Raw genomic sequence first — 15,927 nt, forward strand, 5'->3', positions numbered from 1 at the left:
AACAGCAATAACGACAACAACAAAACCCAATCGTGTTTCAAACAAAGAAAAACTTAATTCCAACCCCCTCCTTTTAACTCTTCCCCTTCCCACCTGACTGCCAGAAAACTTCTGACAGTCTCTGAGAGAGTGAGGCAAGCAGAGACTGGATCAGCACACACAAGCACATTTGAGGGCATTTTACTAAACCAGGAGGCTTAGAAAAAAGTTTACTCCCGTAATGCTGAGCTGCCAGCCTTTCTCCACGGCCAGGATCTGAGATTAACGGCAACTGGATTGTATATTGGCAGATGATTCTCTGTCCTGTCCAAGAGAAAAACATTTAAAATATTTATGTTTTCAGAGCTGGGAATGTAGCTCAAGGGTAAAAGAGTATTTCTAGCGTGATTGATGCCCCAGTTTTAATTCAGACAATATAGTATAATATAATATTGATGATTTTAGTCCGCTGCTTTGAGCCATTCCTGTGTATCCATGGGCAGAGCATTTCCACTGAGCTTCAGTACCACTGAGGCTCAGCACTCCTCTACTACACAAGCAGACAGACACTACCCACCAGACGTCTAAGGAGAGGCTAAACTCCTCTACTACACAAGCAGACAGACACTACCCACCAGACGTCTAAGGAGAGGCTAAAATGAAAACAGACAAGGGCCCTGGGAAGATGGCTCACTGGCTAAGAGCACTGGCTGCTCTTCCAGAGGTCCCAGCAACCACATGATGGCTCACAACCATCTGTAATGAGATTTAATGTCCTCTTCTGTCATGCAGGTATGCATGCTAGTAGAACACTCATATACATAAAATAAATAGATATTAAAAAAAACAGAGTGGCTAGCTCTTGGGGAATGACATGCAAGGTTGACTCCACGTGCGTGTTCAAATACATGTATACCTATATAAACACATGCATAAGCACACATACACACCCATACACACATACACAACCATACACACATACACCCATACACACACACACACACACACACACACACAGAGACATGCCCATACACACCAGGAAAGATGTAACTTGGAGGAAACAGACTAAGGAAGCTTACAACTCTAAAAGATGCAGAATCTAAAAAGCAGGGAATTAAAATATAACAGCAGAAATAAGAAACTGAACAGAAGTACTGGGGAACCCAATTAATGAAATCTATAGAAAACAGACAAAAGAGACAAAGAAATGGGACCAATTCCACAAAGTTGTTCTCTGACCTCTCTACAGTAGCAGGCATGTACCCCCCATTATGTATATGCACACATGTGCACACATGCACACACAATAAAGAAATAAATCTTAATGGAAAATATGACTTAAAAACATAATTTTCATTCATAGCTAGCTAGCTGCAAGGGAAGCTGCTACATGCTGTCTCTCCTGTGTGGACACAAGTTAGAGCAATTTTAAAAGTGAGTCTTTTCTTCATCGTGGCTAGCTCCCCAAAAATGAGACACTCTTAGATTTATTTAATAAACTTAATAACTTAATAACTGAGCAGCTATTAATCTATCCTAGTCCTCTAAACTAATCTGGCTACCTTCCAGCCCAAATCCCTGAGATACTTGCATTTTAGTATTGATCTGGCTCCCTCTGCTCAGCGGTGTTCTCATGGTGTCTCCTTGACCCTCTCCTCACGGCCACAACTCTTTTCTTCTCTCTCCTCCTCCCCTTGATGGGATCAGAAGTTCCAGCCCTATTCTCTTTCTTACTCAGTCATTGGCTGATCAGTTCTTTATTGACCAATCAGGGACTAATTGAGGAGCAATATTTATACAACATCAAGACAGATTTTTAGAATAATCATTACAATGCCATGTGTGGCTTGCAATCAGATACGGGCACAGAAATCAGAATTTGAATAATACCAGGATAATCTTCACACAGTGCATAATAACACCATGCCTACAGATGTACATTCAACTAAAACTATTAAAAAGGCAAAGAGATTGGATATCTGAGTAATCTTTACTCTAATATTTATATCCAAATAAAAGGATAGTTAAAAGAGAGAACCAGATAAAGGAAAGGGAGAAAATCAGCAAGCAAATTTGTATGTAGACAATTAGGCTTGAACTGTTTTTACAGACAAACCTTCTTTAGGATACACAACCCCAGTATCCCTTAAGGTCACAATATAAAACTTATAGCTGAGAATTTTCTGGCAGATATGTGGATAGACTCCACGGCAGATACCTGTACGCTAAAAGGCTAAGTTAATTTACCGCATACACATGATCGCAGGGGCAGAATAACCGCAAAAATGGAAGGCCTGGAGACCCACAGCAGACATGCTCTGTACCCACCGAGGCCAGAAGGGAGTTCCAAATCCTACAAAACTGAAGTTACAGATGTTTGTAAGCTGCTGCATGGGTGCCAGGCCTCAAACCCTGGTCCTGGAGACGAGTCGGTGCTCCTGATGACTGACCCATTTCATCAGACCCTTTACTGTGCTTTATGTTCAAGGCAGAGTAGCCCTGGATGGCCTGGACCTCTCTGTGTAAACAGTCCTCAAACTCAGTGGTCTGCCTCCTTTGCCTTCAGAGGGCTTGGATCTAAGGTGTATACTATCACTGTTGGTTTTCTGTCTAGACTCCACCCCCACAGTTACCTGGCAACAGACAGGTATGCCTGTCCCACTATAAAAGGGACTGCTTGCCCTCTCCTCTTCTCTTACTCTCTTGCGCCCTTGCTCCCCCCTCTCCCTCTTACCTTCTCTCCTCTCTCCATGTGGCCATGGCCAGCCTCTACTTCTCTACTCTCTCCTTCTCTCTGCCTTTTTCTGCCTCTACTACCCTCTTAACTCCTCTCCCCATGCCCTAAATAAACTTTATTCTATACAATACCATCATGTGGCTGGGCCCTCAGGGGGAAGGGATGCCTCGGCATGGGCTTGCTGAGGCACCCCCTCCCCCCATACTTCACTACATCCCAATAGAACATATCTCAATGGCCCTTTATCTTTTTATAATCACAACAGTAACCCTTGGCCCTAGTGGAACTTAAAAAGGAAAAAAATCTTCCAAGTCATTCTCATCGTCCTGGCAGATGGAGTGAGGTGAGGTTGGGTCTCCCACCATTTCCTAGAGGTGGCTGCTCCCGAGGCAGATCCATGGAGTCTTCAGAGACCACAAAGCACAGTGGAAGCAAGGCTGGCAGAGCACAAACTTTGTTCAGACACAGTGGTTAAAGGGATAATAAAGAAAGATGCTAAGGAAATAGGGATTGCAGGTGACACTCTAGAGTGATAGAGTTTGAATCGTTGAAGGCCTAAGGCCCTGGTACAGAAAGTGTTGACCTCTGTCTAAGCTGGAGATGCCTTTAGGGTGCGAGGACAGCCAGAAGGAGGTTAGTTATCAGGGCTGTGCTTCTGAAGAGAAAATGGGACATCAAGCTCTAGCCGCTCATGATGCACTGCCCAAGGCAATGAGGCCAAACAACTGGGAGCTGGAAGTCTCTGACACTGTCAGTCACCTTTCTATTGCTGTGAAGGGACACCACAACCAAGGCAGCATTTAACTGGAGGCTGGCTTACAGTTTCAGAGGCTTAGTCTGTTATAGCCATGGAAGGGAACATGGCAGCACCCATGGGGCTGGAGCAGTAGCTGAGCACTACATCCCAATCAGCAAGATGAGAGAGAGAGGGACAGGGAGGGAGAGGAAGTAAGAGGGAGGGAGAGGGGGAAGGGAGAGGGAGGGAGAGGGGGAAGGGAGAGGGAGGAGAGAGACTGGGCCTGGCATAGGCTTTTGAGCCTCAAAGCCCACCCCCAGTGTGGCTGCCCACAACAAATCCATGCCTTCTCCAACAAGACCACACCTCCTAATCCTTTCAAAGAGTTTCACTCCCTGATGATTAAACATTCAAACAAATGAGCCCCTGCGGAGCATTTTTTTTAAGTTTTCTATTTTATTTTTATTTATTTTATTTATTTCTTATTTATTTTATTTATATGAGCACACTGAAGCTATCTTCAGACACACCAGAAGAGAGCATCAGATCCCATCACAGATGGTTGTGAGCCACCATGTGGTTGTTGGGAATTGAACTCAGGACCTCTGAAAGAGCAGTCAGTGCTCCTAACCACTGAGCAATCTCTCCAGTCCCTATCCATATGTTACTGAAGTGGAAATTTCTCGTTTCTTTGTAGACTCAGTTAGGTCATAGTGATGTTTTGCTGGGGCAGACAGGTGAAAGAATGTTTTTGCTGAAGCAGACAAGTGAGAGGACACGTGCTGTCTGGAAAGAATATAAATATGACCACAAACGGTGGACAAGGCTTGTGCTTTGGTTCGCCTTCGCACCGTTTCACTACTCTCCGCGGATGATGCTCTGGCACTGGTTGGTCTTGCACCACATTGTTGATCTTTGCTTGTTGTAACTTCCTAGAAAGTAACTCACCAAAGAACTGTGATATTCCAGTGGCTTCTTGCTGCTTCCACAAACTCATGAGCTGGCAGAGCCTCGAGATTTATTCTGGATCAAGCTGCTGCTGATTCGTGTATGGTGTCTGCCAAGTGGTCTGAACTGCTGCTGCTGCTGCTGCTGCGTGTATGTGTGTGTGTGTGTGTGTGTGTGTGTGTGTGTGTGTGTGTGTTATCTGCTGATTGGACTGGATTGCAGCTTCTGATTCATGGTTGGTGATTTGCTATTAGACTGAACTGCTGATATCCTGACAATGAAGACTAGAATCACCCCCAAAGAACTATTTCTAAACAGGTCTACTTCTCCCATGTCCTAATAACCTTTCTTTTCCACTACCTCTGGGTGGTGGGGTAGAAGGGAGGTTAAAGCATTTAAGAACACCTGTTAAAGTAGGATTTTGGAAAATCTAAGCCTGCATGCTACTCCATGACCTCTATAGGCTTGGAGCCATATCATACTGCAAAAATGCATTCAGTACAACTTCGAAAGTCCCCATAGTCTATCACAGTCTCAGTACTATTTAAAAGTCCAAAGTCGAGCTGGTGAGATGGCTTAGTGGGTAAGAGCACCCAACTGCTCTTCCGAAGGTCAGGAGTTCAAATCCCAGCAACCACATGGTGGCTCACAACCATCTGTAACAAGATCTGACACTCCCTCTTCTGGAGTGTCTGAAGACAGCTACAGTGTACTTACATATAATAAATAAATCTTTAAAAAAAAAAAGTCCAAAGTCTCTTCAGAGGTTCATGGCAATTTTAACTGTAAATCTCTGTAACATCAAAATAAAAAAGCAGATCATTCACTTCTAACATACAATGAATGGTACATAATATATATTACCATTTGGTTGTGAGCAAGGAAGTAAGTATAACAAAAGTCTTGATATAACACAAGTTTGTACTTTATCATGCCGAGGGTCATCACACAAAGTTTACACTCTGAGTTTCTAACTACAGTCCTGAGTCTATCTCCCTAAGGTTGCTCACCTGTGTGGTGAGTCTTAGCCAAAGGTAGGGTTCAGTGTCTAACAGTAGTCTGTGATCAAGGGTCAGGATCTTGGGGGAAGACTCTCCAGCTGTAAGGCTGAGCGAGGTGGTGCACAAAGCATTGCTCTTGGTGTCTGCTTATGTCCCACACAGTGGGCATCGTGGGGTTCTAGGACTGTGTCTGGTTATCTTGGGTAAGTGATATCGCTGGCTTCTGATGATCAGATGGAGTCTTGGAGGTAGTGGGGTTCCTGATTAAGCTATTTTTACATGTCTAAAAGCCCTTTTTTTCTACTACATTCACCACACATTCCAAAAGGGAGGAAATGGGGTACAGTGAGGAAATACTGGACAAAAGCAAGTCCAAACCAGCGGGACAGACTCCACATTTTGTATCGCCAGGTCTGAGGTCAAAGTGCTCATCACATCTCTTCCTCTTTATTGACTGAAACACTCTTCTCTCTCTTGGGTTGGTTCCATGCCGGTCTGCAGTTCTCCTTGTTGGTATTCTAAGACCAAAATCTTGGGGGTTTCCACCACAACCCAGCCTTCACCTTCACAGCTGCCTGTAATGCCCCTTGAAGCCTCCATGCAGGGACACCCCTGATACATACCTGGCCTCAGTGGCTTCCCTTAGCTGAAGATTCCACAGCCCTTTTCTAGTATTCTTAACTCCAAAGCCAGAACCACGTGGCTGAAGCCACCAAGTTCTATTGTTTGGTGGGACTGAAATACGGTCTCCTTGTTCACTGACAGTTACATCAACTTCTGTTGCTAATGGTCTCCTCCACCCTTATGCTGTTCTGTGCTCCTTTTTATAAATTGGATGCTTCCCTGGGTAGGGTCTTGCCCTGAAGTCAGCACTACCTTTATTCCATTTTGCAGAAAACTTTTCTTTAAACTTTTTATCTTGTGAGCACTGTACTTAGCTCCATTATCTTTCCTGGTGTTCCTTTTCAATATTCATAAGTGATTACCAATAACTGAATGGCACAGTCAATGTTATGAAATCTCTGCCAGTGTCATTAATCCAAAACTCAGCTTAGCTTCACGCAGATCTTTAGGACAAAGGCAAAAGGCAGGTACACTCAGAGAAAATACCATAAGAGCTGTCTCTTACTAACATTACTAAGTAGGCCACTTACTAACATTCTTCCCTTCTGAGACTTCTTGAGCAGGGCTCCCATGGCTCAAGTCACCTCCAACACTGTCACGTGCTCCTACTGGGATGGGCCATTAAGCACTGCTTAAGGCATCCAATCACTTTTCTAGTCAAAGTCCCAAGTCCACATTCTGCCAAGTGTCAGGCCTGTCAGAGCCATACCCCAGGCCCTAGCACCAACTCTGTCTTAGTCACTGTTCTATTGCAGTGATGAGACACCGTGACCAAAGAAACATTTAATTAGAGGCTTGCTTACAGTTTCAGGGAATTTGTCCATTATCATCATGTGGGGAACATGGCAGCAGGCAGGCAGGCATGGGGCTGCAGTAGCTGAGTACTTACATCTTGATCCATAGGCACAAATTGAGAGCTAGCTTCTGACAGCAAGTTGAGAGAGACTGGGTCTGGCATAGGTGTTTGGAAAGGCAAAGCCAACCCCCAGTGACACACTTTCCAATAAGTCTGTACCTACTCCAACAAGGCCACACCCACCCCAACAAGGCCACACCTACTTCAAGAAGGCCACACCTCCTAATCTTTCTAATCCTTACAATAAGTTCTATAACCTGGTGACTAAGCCTTCAAATGGTCAAGCCTATGGGGTGCACTCTTACTCAAACCACAACAGAAACTAAGAGCCAAAAGAAATGTTCCCACCTTTCAAGTTGAATGTACTGGGCATCTTGTTGCATGTATGAAACGCTGACTAACATGCATGGTCAGGGAAAGTGGAAAGGGGCTGAGAACTGTGTCGCGTGAAGAGGCACACAAGCTTCATGATGTTCCTTCATCACGCTGCACAGTGATCGCAATAACAGTGATGTTGTCTGACTAGAGGCAGATCCGGCTGGATCATGGAGAAAGAAGCCGAGAATATTTACTTTTCAGAAATGAGTCTTATCAGGAGAGTCATGACCATAGGAGGGGAACATGGTCGGGCCTTGAGGTGGGAGAGCATTAGGAGAGACAAGCATCCCATCATAGGCAGCAGCAGGGCCTTAAAGGGAAGAGGGGCTTCCCTTTAAAACACAGAGGGCAGCTCCATCAACTGAGAGTGCTTAAAGTAGAAGAGCAGGAGAGATAGCTACCATGTTGGATATGGAGGGGACCCGAAGGAGAAGGAGCCTTCAGGAAAACACCGCTAACAAAGAGGATGTTCTGGCTTTTCTACGTGTCTGGAAGCTAGTGGGAAGTTCATACCATATGATTCAGTCTGGTTTAGTCTACATGACTCCACACATGGCTGGGTACTGGGCAGAACTATAAATCTCACTTGCAGTTTTGAGGGAGAAAGGGCTGTAAGGTCCCAACATGGCAGGACTTTATAACTCTGCCCCAGAGGGAGAAGGCAGCAGGAGTGTGGCCTGATATCTCCACATTGTCACATTTCAGAGGGACCGACATCTTAGAGTGGCAGCCATGTCTAATGACACTCTGTGCTTTTAACTACACAACTGAATGGGATAAAGAAGACACACAATTATTCCAGTGACTTAAGGCTGTGCTCACCAGTCTCAAGCAGGCACTCGGGATGCCTGCTAATCTTACTGTATTTGCCTAGTAACTTGACTTTTTAGTACCCACAAGTATTCCATGCCCTTTCCTTCTTTGTCTCCCTCTCTGCAGACTTTCTCTCTGTTGTAGCTCAGGCTGACCTGAAATTCACATTGTATTTCAGGATATCTTAAAAGTTGAGATCCTTCTGTCGCTGCTGACAGAGGTTGGGATTATAGATGTACACTGTCATGCCTGGGCATATGTATTACTTACTTTTATTGTTGCTCTAATAAAATACCATGAGCAAAGCAACTTAGAGAAGAAAAAGTTCACTTGGGATTTATGGCTCCAGCAGGAGAATCTGTAGTGAGAGGGAGGCAGGGCAGCAGGCAGTGGAAGCAGGAGGCTGAAAGATCACATGTTCAACAGCAAGCACAAAGCAGACAGAACAAGCCAGAATCGGGTGAGGTTATATACTTAGCGAGTTTCCCCCGGTGATATGCTTCCTCCAGCAAGAGTCTAATACCGTCAGATGGGGACTGAGTATTCAAATGCTTGAGCCTCAAGGGGAGGGGGGGCAGCATTTCTCATCAAACCAGCACACTCTATTTCCTTTTGAAACTTGGTTTAGATGAGATACACTTTCAATAGCTGCTGAGCATCATCCAGTGCCAAACACTGTCCTGCATACTGACAGGAAGTACGCATCACGGGCTTTGCTTCGAGGGGAAGAGACAAAGGTGTATGAGGCTTTATATGATTCAAAGTGCTATGGAGAAAAAGAAAATGGAAAGGAGGATGACAGAGATGGCGGGTACACAGAGTCACCTAAGGCGGTAAAGCCTTTGCCTTTAATATACAACGTCTCCTAAGATGTGGTAAATATAAGTATAGATGCCTTTAATATATACAGATTCTTCTAAGATGCAGTAAAGCCTTTGCCTTCAACTCTGAGTGAGTTTGTAGGCAGGGGTGGTCAGAAGCTGAAGAGCAGCATGATCAACTTGGGTTTGAACGAGCACAGGCATGAAGGCCACCACTCGGGAGACTAGACAGACTTGGTACTGAAAGACCCACAACATGAGGACTCCCCCACGTTCTGACTCAGGAGAGGCAACACCCCAAAATCACCCACAAGAAACGGTCTTGCTGCAAACTGCAAGAGGATTTTTATTCAAGAGCGCTCTCGGGCCCACGGTCATACACCACACAGGGTGTATTCTTGTCTTAATAAAGGTGACTTGTCTATTTAACACACATGGACCTATAATTAAAAGCAGAAGCAAAATCAAAAGGGGTCCCATAAAGGTAGAAAGTAGGGTGGTCAAGAGTACAAGATAAGGGCCTTTCCACCGGAGTCTCAAGGTTTTCTGCGTGGAGACGTCTAATGTAGCAGGTCTTCTTCTCTTGAGTAGGCCTTCTGGAGCTGCTTCTTTGCTCGCTGTCTCACCCACTCGAGCACCTTGAGTCTCGAGAACAAAGGCTGGGAAAGCAGCATGTCAGCACTATGTACAGAGGCTATTTTTACCAGTGGAGGGGGCCCCCTGTAGAGTAATTTATAGGGGGGGTTAGTCTAAACTGTCCAGGGGTGTTTCTATCCCTGAAGAGCATAAAGGGTAGGAGAGCTATCTAATCATTAGCGCCAGTCTCCGCTGTCAATTTGGTAAGGGTCTCTTAATGGTTCTATTTATTCTCTCTACCTGTCCTGAGCTTTGGGGCCTGCATGTACAATGTAACTTCTAACCGATCTCTAATATCTTGGTCAGTCCCTGATTTACCTGGGCAACAAAGGCAGGTCCATTACCTTGGGAAGATTTCTTTTTTTTTTTTTTTCTTTTTATTACGTATTTTCTTCAATTACATTTCCAATGCTATCCCAAAAGTCCCCCCCCCACCCCCCACCCCGGAAGATTTCTTTTAGAAATTCTACCTCATCATAGCACAGGCCTTGCAGCTTTTGACTATTTCTTCTGCCAAGTCAGAGAGTCCTGTAACATAGTAGTCAAAGGACCTAACCACACCTTTGAATTTCTTGGCCCCCAGGCCAAGTCAAATACTGTCCATAACTTGATAGTGCTCAGGGGTGTATCTAAAGCTGGTCTCTCTGATGTCATAATAATCTTTAGGTTCCCTGACTGCCAGGATCATTGCTCCTTGAGCCACCTGTTTGGCTGTTAGATCTGCCATCTGATTTTCTTTAGCATCTTAGGTCTTTCTCTGCAGATGTCAACAGCCCTCTTTGTCTGTATATTGCTCCGTACAGTGGCAAAAGCATACCTGATGTCAGTGTAGACTTTTCTTAAAGTCACAAGTCCCCGCCTTCTGCTTACCTTTAAGCATGAGGCTACTACTCTCAGGCCAAGGCTGATCTGATCCTTCAGATCATTTCTTCTGCCAGAATGTCAGCGCAGTGATGAGTAGGTGCAGTCTCACGCAGTGGGACAGCAGGTGGAATGAAGCGAAGGTCACTCGTTCAGTCAACAAAAAAGCTCTGATAATGTGTCGCAGGATCGTTGGTCGTCATCCATCAGTCAGGGGGCTTTTGGATGATGCTTTCAAGAGCATTGAGGTGCCACCACAGCTATTTGCTGTCCCAGAGTGAGCTTATCAGCATCCTTGACAAGCAGTGTTATGGCAGCAATAGTTTCCAGGCAAGAAAACTACCCACTGGCAACAGGGTGTAGCTTCTTGGATAGGTAAGCCACTGGCCTTTTTTAAAGTCCCAAAGTCTTCGTAAGGACTCCTCTGGTGACCCCTGCTCTCTCTTTTACATAAAGAGTGAAAGGCTTGGTTAGGTCAGGCAAAGGCTGGCCATCAGTTTTTTCTGGTGATATGGGGTCCACAAAACACCTCTCCTTCCTTGGTTAGGGGGTACAACAGGGCAGCTAAGGTCGCCAACCCAGGTATCTAGAGTCTGTAGAAGCCAGCAGTACCCAAGAATTCTCTTACTTGCCTTGGTGTAGTTACAGTCTTTTTCTGGCTTCTTTTAGCCACTGTTTTCCACCTCAAAGGGTGTATCTCAAATAGATAACTTGAGTCTGGCACAGCTGAGCCTCTTTAGCTGAGGCTTGGTCTTCAGTTACCCAGGTTTCCTGTCTAGATCCTGTCTTTTTCTTTTTCTCCTATCACTGCGGCCAAGATTTTAGTCAAATTTTTCTCTTGTCTATGATCTCTCCTGTTTTCTCTTTCTTTTGTCTCCCGCCTCTCTCTCTCTCACACACACACACACTTTCTCTGCCTCTTTCACTAGATCGAGTAACTGTCTCCCTCTTGTAATACACCTTCTAATCTCTGAAGTTTCTTTTTGATATTTGGAGCTGACTGCCTTATGAAAGGCCATGGCCACTGAGGCCTTCTGGGCTTCTGAGGTAAGATCAAAGGGAGTGAACCGCCTGAAGGCTTCCATAAGCCTTTCAAGGAACATTGAGGGAGGTTCGATTGGCCCCTGCATTACCTCTTACCTTAGCCAAATTAGTGGGCCCGTTTTGAGGCACCTTGGAGACCGGAGCCTGGCGGTAGATTTTTAAGCTCTCCCTACCTTCAGCCATGTTGCAGTCCCAACTGAGGCGAGTCAAAGGGAATCTCACGTCGATCTCATTTTGTAGCTGTGTAGACCACCCGTTGGCTCCTGGGCTATTTTTCTAGCTTCTAACAGAATTTTCTCTCGCTCTTTGGTTGTTAAGAGCATCTGCAACAGCTGTTGACAATCATCTCAAGTAGGCTGATGAGAGAACATAAGGAACTCTACCAACCCTGTGAGGCGTTGGGGATCTTGAGAAAGGGGGTGGTTAGTTTTCCAGTTATAAATACCAGCAGAGGAAAATGACCAGTAATGAAGGGTTAAAGTTTGGGCGGATCCACCAGAGTCTGCCCAGACTCTGTGCTCTGCGCTTCATGTACCCGAAGCGGTCCTCCTCCTGCCACCCTGAGGAGTTCAGGGTTTCCCATCGGCGGGGGTCGAGGCTGTGGATAAGGGGAAGGTTGTGGACTAGACCACTCAGGAGGCTTTATAGATTTTGGAGGAGCCGATTGGTTTAGCTGGTGGCTCCGATTCGAGAGAAGCCTTTAATTTCTCTTGTAACACGTGAGTACAACCACAATTTTGAGAAGCAAAACCCAATTTAACAGTGTAAACAATCTATTTTCTTTAAAAATGAACTCTAAAAACATTACTTGCTACAAATTTTGGCTGCCTGTTCCTGCACACAAACACAAGAAGGTGTAGCCACCAATATCTCAAAAAGACACAACCCTAAATCTTATCTTTTATAAATCGGGTTTCTAGGATAAGAATTACATAGAAAATTACCCAATTCAGGCGTATCTTTAGAGACCAACTGTTCCCATGGGTTGTCTCATGCTGCATGTTGTAGTTCTAAATTACTCTAACCCAGAGTTACCAGTTTTAAGTCAACTTTTTGTTACCAATGTTACAAATTTTTAATCATAACCAATAACTTATGAGCCACTAATTTATAACCAAGACATGTTATATGTTTTATAAAACATATTTATACTTTTGAAACTATTTAGAAACAAAAATGAAATGGCCGTATACATTTGCTCATTTAAACCAAACAAAATTCTTAATTTTTCTAGCTGTAATTTCAAGAGAGGAGCACTTTGTCACCTGATGAATCCAATAATCACAAGCACAGAGATTTTTGTAGGAAAAACAGCCATCTGTTCCCTTACCATAGAACTTGAGAAGCTGTTGGTCCCTATAAGAGCAGCGTTTATAATCAGCGCCTAGCAGGGCTTCTCCAGCCACACTAGATTCCTAACTACAGATGCAGGGCTCCAAAGACCAATTGATACTGTTTATCTTATTTTATTTTATTTTATTACCAAATTATCCCCAGATAGTCGGAGAGTACTGCTTTTCTCAAAACCCATTCTCTCACATCTCGGGTGTAAACTATCTCTAGTCAGGGTATAAAGCACCTATGAGAATTACCTTTGTTTCTCTAGATTTTCACATAGCTCTAAACACATACACAAAAACACACAAAACAGAAACCAACAGATCCAGACACACTCGACCCTTTCTTGTCCTCCACAAGCAGGCAAAAGAATTAGACGATGTTGGAGGGGGAAGCTTCCGTTTCAACAGAACTCAGTCCCTCTGACCGATCTCTGGAGACAGCCAGGAGTCCCTGGTTCTCCTTACTTCCCAGGGCGTCCCCCAGGGTGGCAGCCTATGGTCCTCCTAGCATGTCTGCCGACCAGTCCTTCAGTCCTTACGGCCCAAAAGGACAGCTGCAAATACAGACAGCGTGCATTTCAGAATACCCCATCACTCCATCGTCTAAAAACACTGTCGTACACTTCTACCTAGATGATTAAAACCAGAGAAGCACACTCGTTCCTCACTCTGCCAGATGTAAAATCAAGGCACGAGGTGGGACTCGAACCCACGATCTCATAACCCTGAAACCAAAGCACGAGGTGGGACTCGAACCCACGATCTTGAAACCTGAAAACCAAGGCACGAGGTGATTCTCGGGTGTGAGGGGTGGTGGCGTTTCCCGGCCAATGCACCAAATGAAAGACCCACAACGTGAGGACTCCCCCACGTTCTGACTCAGAAGAGGCGACACCCCAAAATCACCCACAAGAAACGGTCTTGCTGCAAACTGCAAGAGGATTTTTATTCAAGAGCGCTCTCGGGCCCACGGTCATACACCACGCAGGGGTAGAGGACCATGGCGCCCCGAGTAGCTGAGTAAGGGGGTATTTAAAGGAAGAAACCACAACTCAAGGAGGTGGGAAGGGCGTTGTTGGAAAATACCAAAAATACCAGTTAAGAGTTACAAGGAAGTGCAAAGTTACAAGAGTCATGAGGAATACCTGGTAATTGTGAGGGTTATTTCTCAAAACAGTTTCTAAGAGCCCCTAACAAAAGCACATTTGCATAGCGGGTTCCAGCAATGGTCAAGGTGACTTTCTTTGAATGAGCACTCTTTGAACCTAGGAAGCGGGTGGATAGAGGAATGTCGCTATCTGTTTTATGATTAGCATACCTTTACAAAGGCCACATTTCCAAGCCTGGGCCTAAAGGTCTAGAATTTTGTTTTTACTTTGTTATACTTTCAGTACCTGAGCCTGATCACCTCTGCCTCCTGCTCATCCTCTGTCGTTGCCTGGCCTCTCATTCAACATTTTAGTGGGAATTACATGATCTCATTTTCAAACAGGGCTCTCATATACAAATACAAATGTGCCAAATGTTTATTAACTCTTACCTTTCCCTAGGGAAACTAAACAAATGTCTATTCACTCCAGATAGGGCCCCAACATCAGAGCCAAGTAATGATTCCAACCAAGTCCAACTTGGTGGTTCAGTGAGTTTACTGGGTGTCTTAGCTACTGTTCTATTGCTGTGAGGTGACACCATGACCAAGGAAATCTTATCAAAGAAAGCCTTTAATTGGGGTTTGCTTTACATTTTCAGAGGGGAGTCCATGACCTTCGTGGTGGGGAGCATGGCGGCAGACAGGCATGGTGCTACAGTAGCTGAGAGCTTAAATGTGATCCACAGGCACAAGAGAGGACCCAAGGCAGAGAGGCAGGGCCTGGTGTGCGTTTTTCAAACCTCAATATCCACTCCCAGTGACACACCTAATTCTTCCACTAACTAGAGATGAGTCATTCAAATACATGAACCTGTGAGGGCTGTTCTCATTCAAACCACCACACTGGGCTTAGTTACAAAGCCTGGGTGAGGGATTAACTTCAGACATGTGGGTGACCACAAAGTTCCACACCATCACTGCTACGTCCACTCCAGTGAAGTATGCTTGACAGGCTGAGAGGCCTGGAAGCACTCATGAGGCAGAGTTTCAAGGAAACTCAACCTCCTGGAACCTTGGCATTCTCATAACCCGTATACTCATACCCTATCCCCATGTTAGTCTGGTTTATGGATGCACGTGCTCTCTTTCAGTATTGTTTTATTATAAGTGCCTTTAAAGATTGAATTCTGACATAGGTGAGCCTCCACCAGTGTTCCAATGTCCTAGAAAATCCTTGAAGCTGATGAGCTTGGAATTCAGTGAGAAGGTTATCTATTCAGTAACATTCAAATTTACTTCTAGTAGAGATGGTGAAACTAATTAGGCATTACAAAGAACAGAGCTGGAATAGCTCAGGGCTAGTCTGCAGAGTGATTACTTAGGACAGTAGCCAGTCTCACCCAAACAAGGGAATACACAATGGCCTAGCTAATAGGTGGGTTTACCATGAAAGAGTTAGGGAATCCCCCTGAATCTTCACTACAGCCAGGTATAGCAGGCTACATTGCATATTAGAAGCAAGTTGGTGAATTCTTCTGACAAATAGAGATTCCCCACAGATACTTTAAAGAACAGCCAAGTTATACTCATGCAAGAATTTATCAAGGCCTAGGAAATAGGGGGTTTGTGGTATTGCATTATTCATGAGAAGGTCTGCTAGAGCAGAACCCCCTAGTGCTAGCTTTCACAAGGCTCAAAGGAGTAGCACAAATTGTGACTAGGGTGTGAAATCCTTACCTGTCATTAGCTGACCCTAGGCAGGGCTGTTTTATCTTTACTGTAAATATTACCTGGTTCTTGTAAGTCCTTTTGAAGTCATTCCTCTGTTTTGTGTCAGATAACTTCAATGTATTTTGCCTGCCGTGACATTCTACCCCTTTGTTTTCTGTATTATATAAGACTGGTGTTCACTTTGTGAAAATACACTCAGATTCTACACACTCTCTCGTGTCTCTTCTGTTTGTCATTCGCTGACTCCTTCGCCCACTTGCCACCAGAGACCCGTTCCACACAGATAGGAGACCCAAAAAGGGAATAGTCTGCGGCAACATCACAGATGACAA

Source organism: Mus musculus, chromosome 10, assembly GCF_000001635.26.
Source record: "Mus musculus strain C57BL/6J chromosome 10, GRCm38.p6 C57BL/6J".
Classification (NCBI taxonomy): domain Eukaryota; kingdom Metazoa; phylum Chordata; class Mammalia; order Rodentia; family Muridae; genus Mus; species Mus musculus.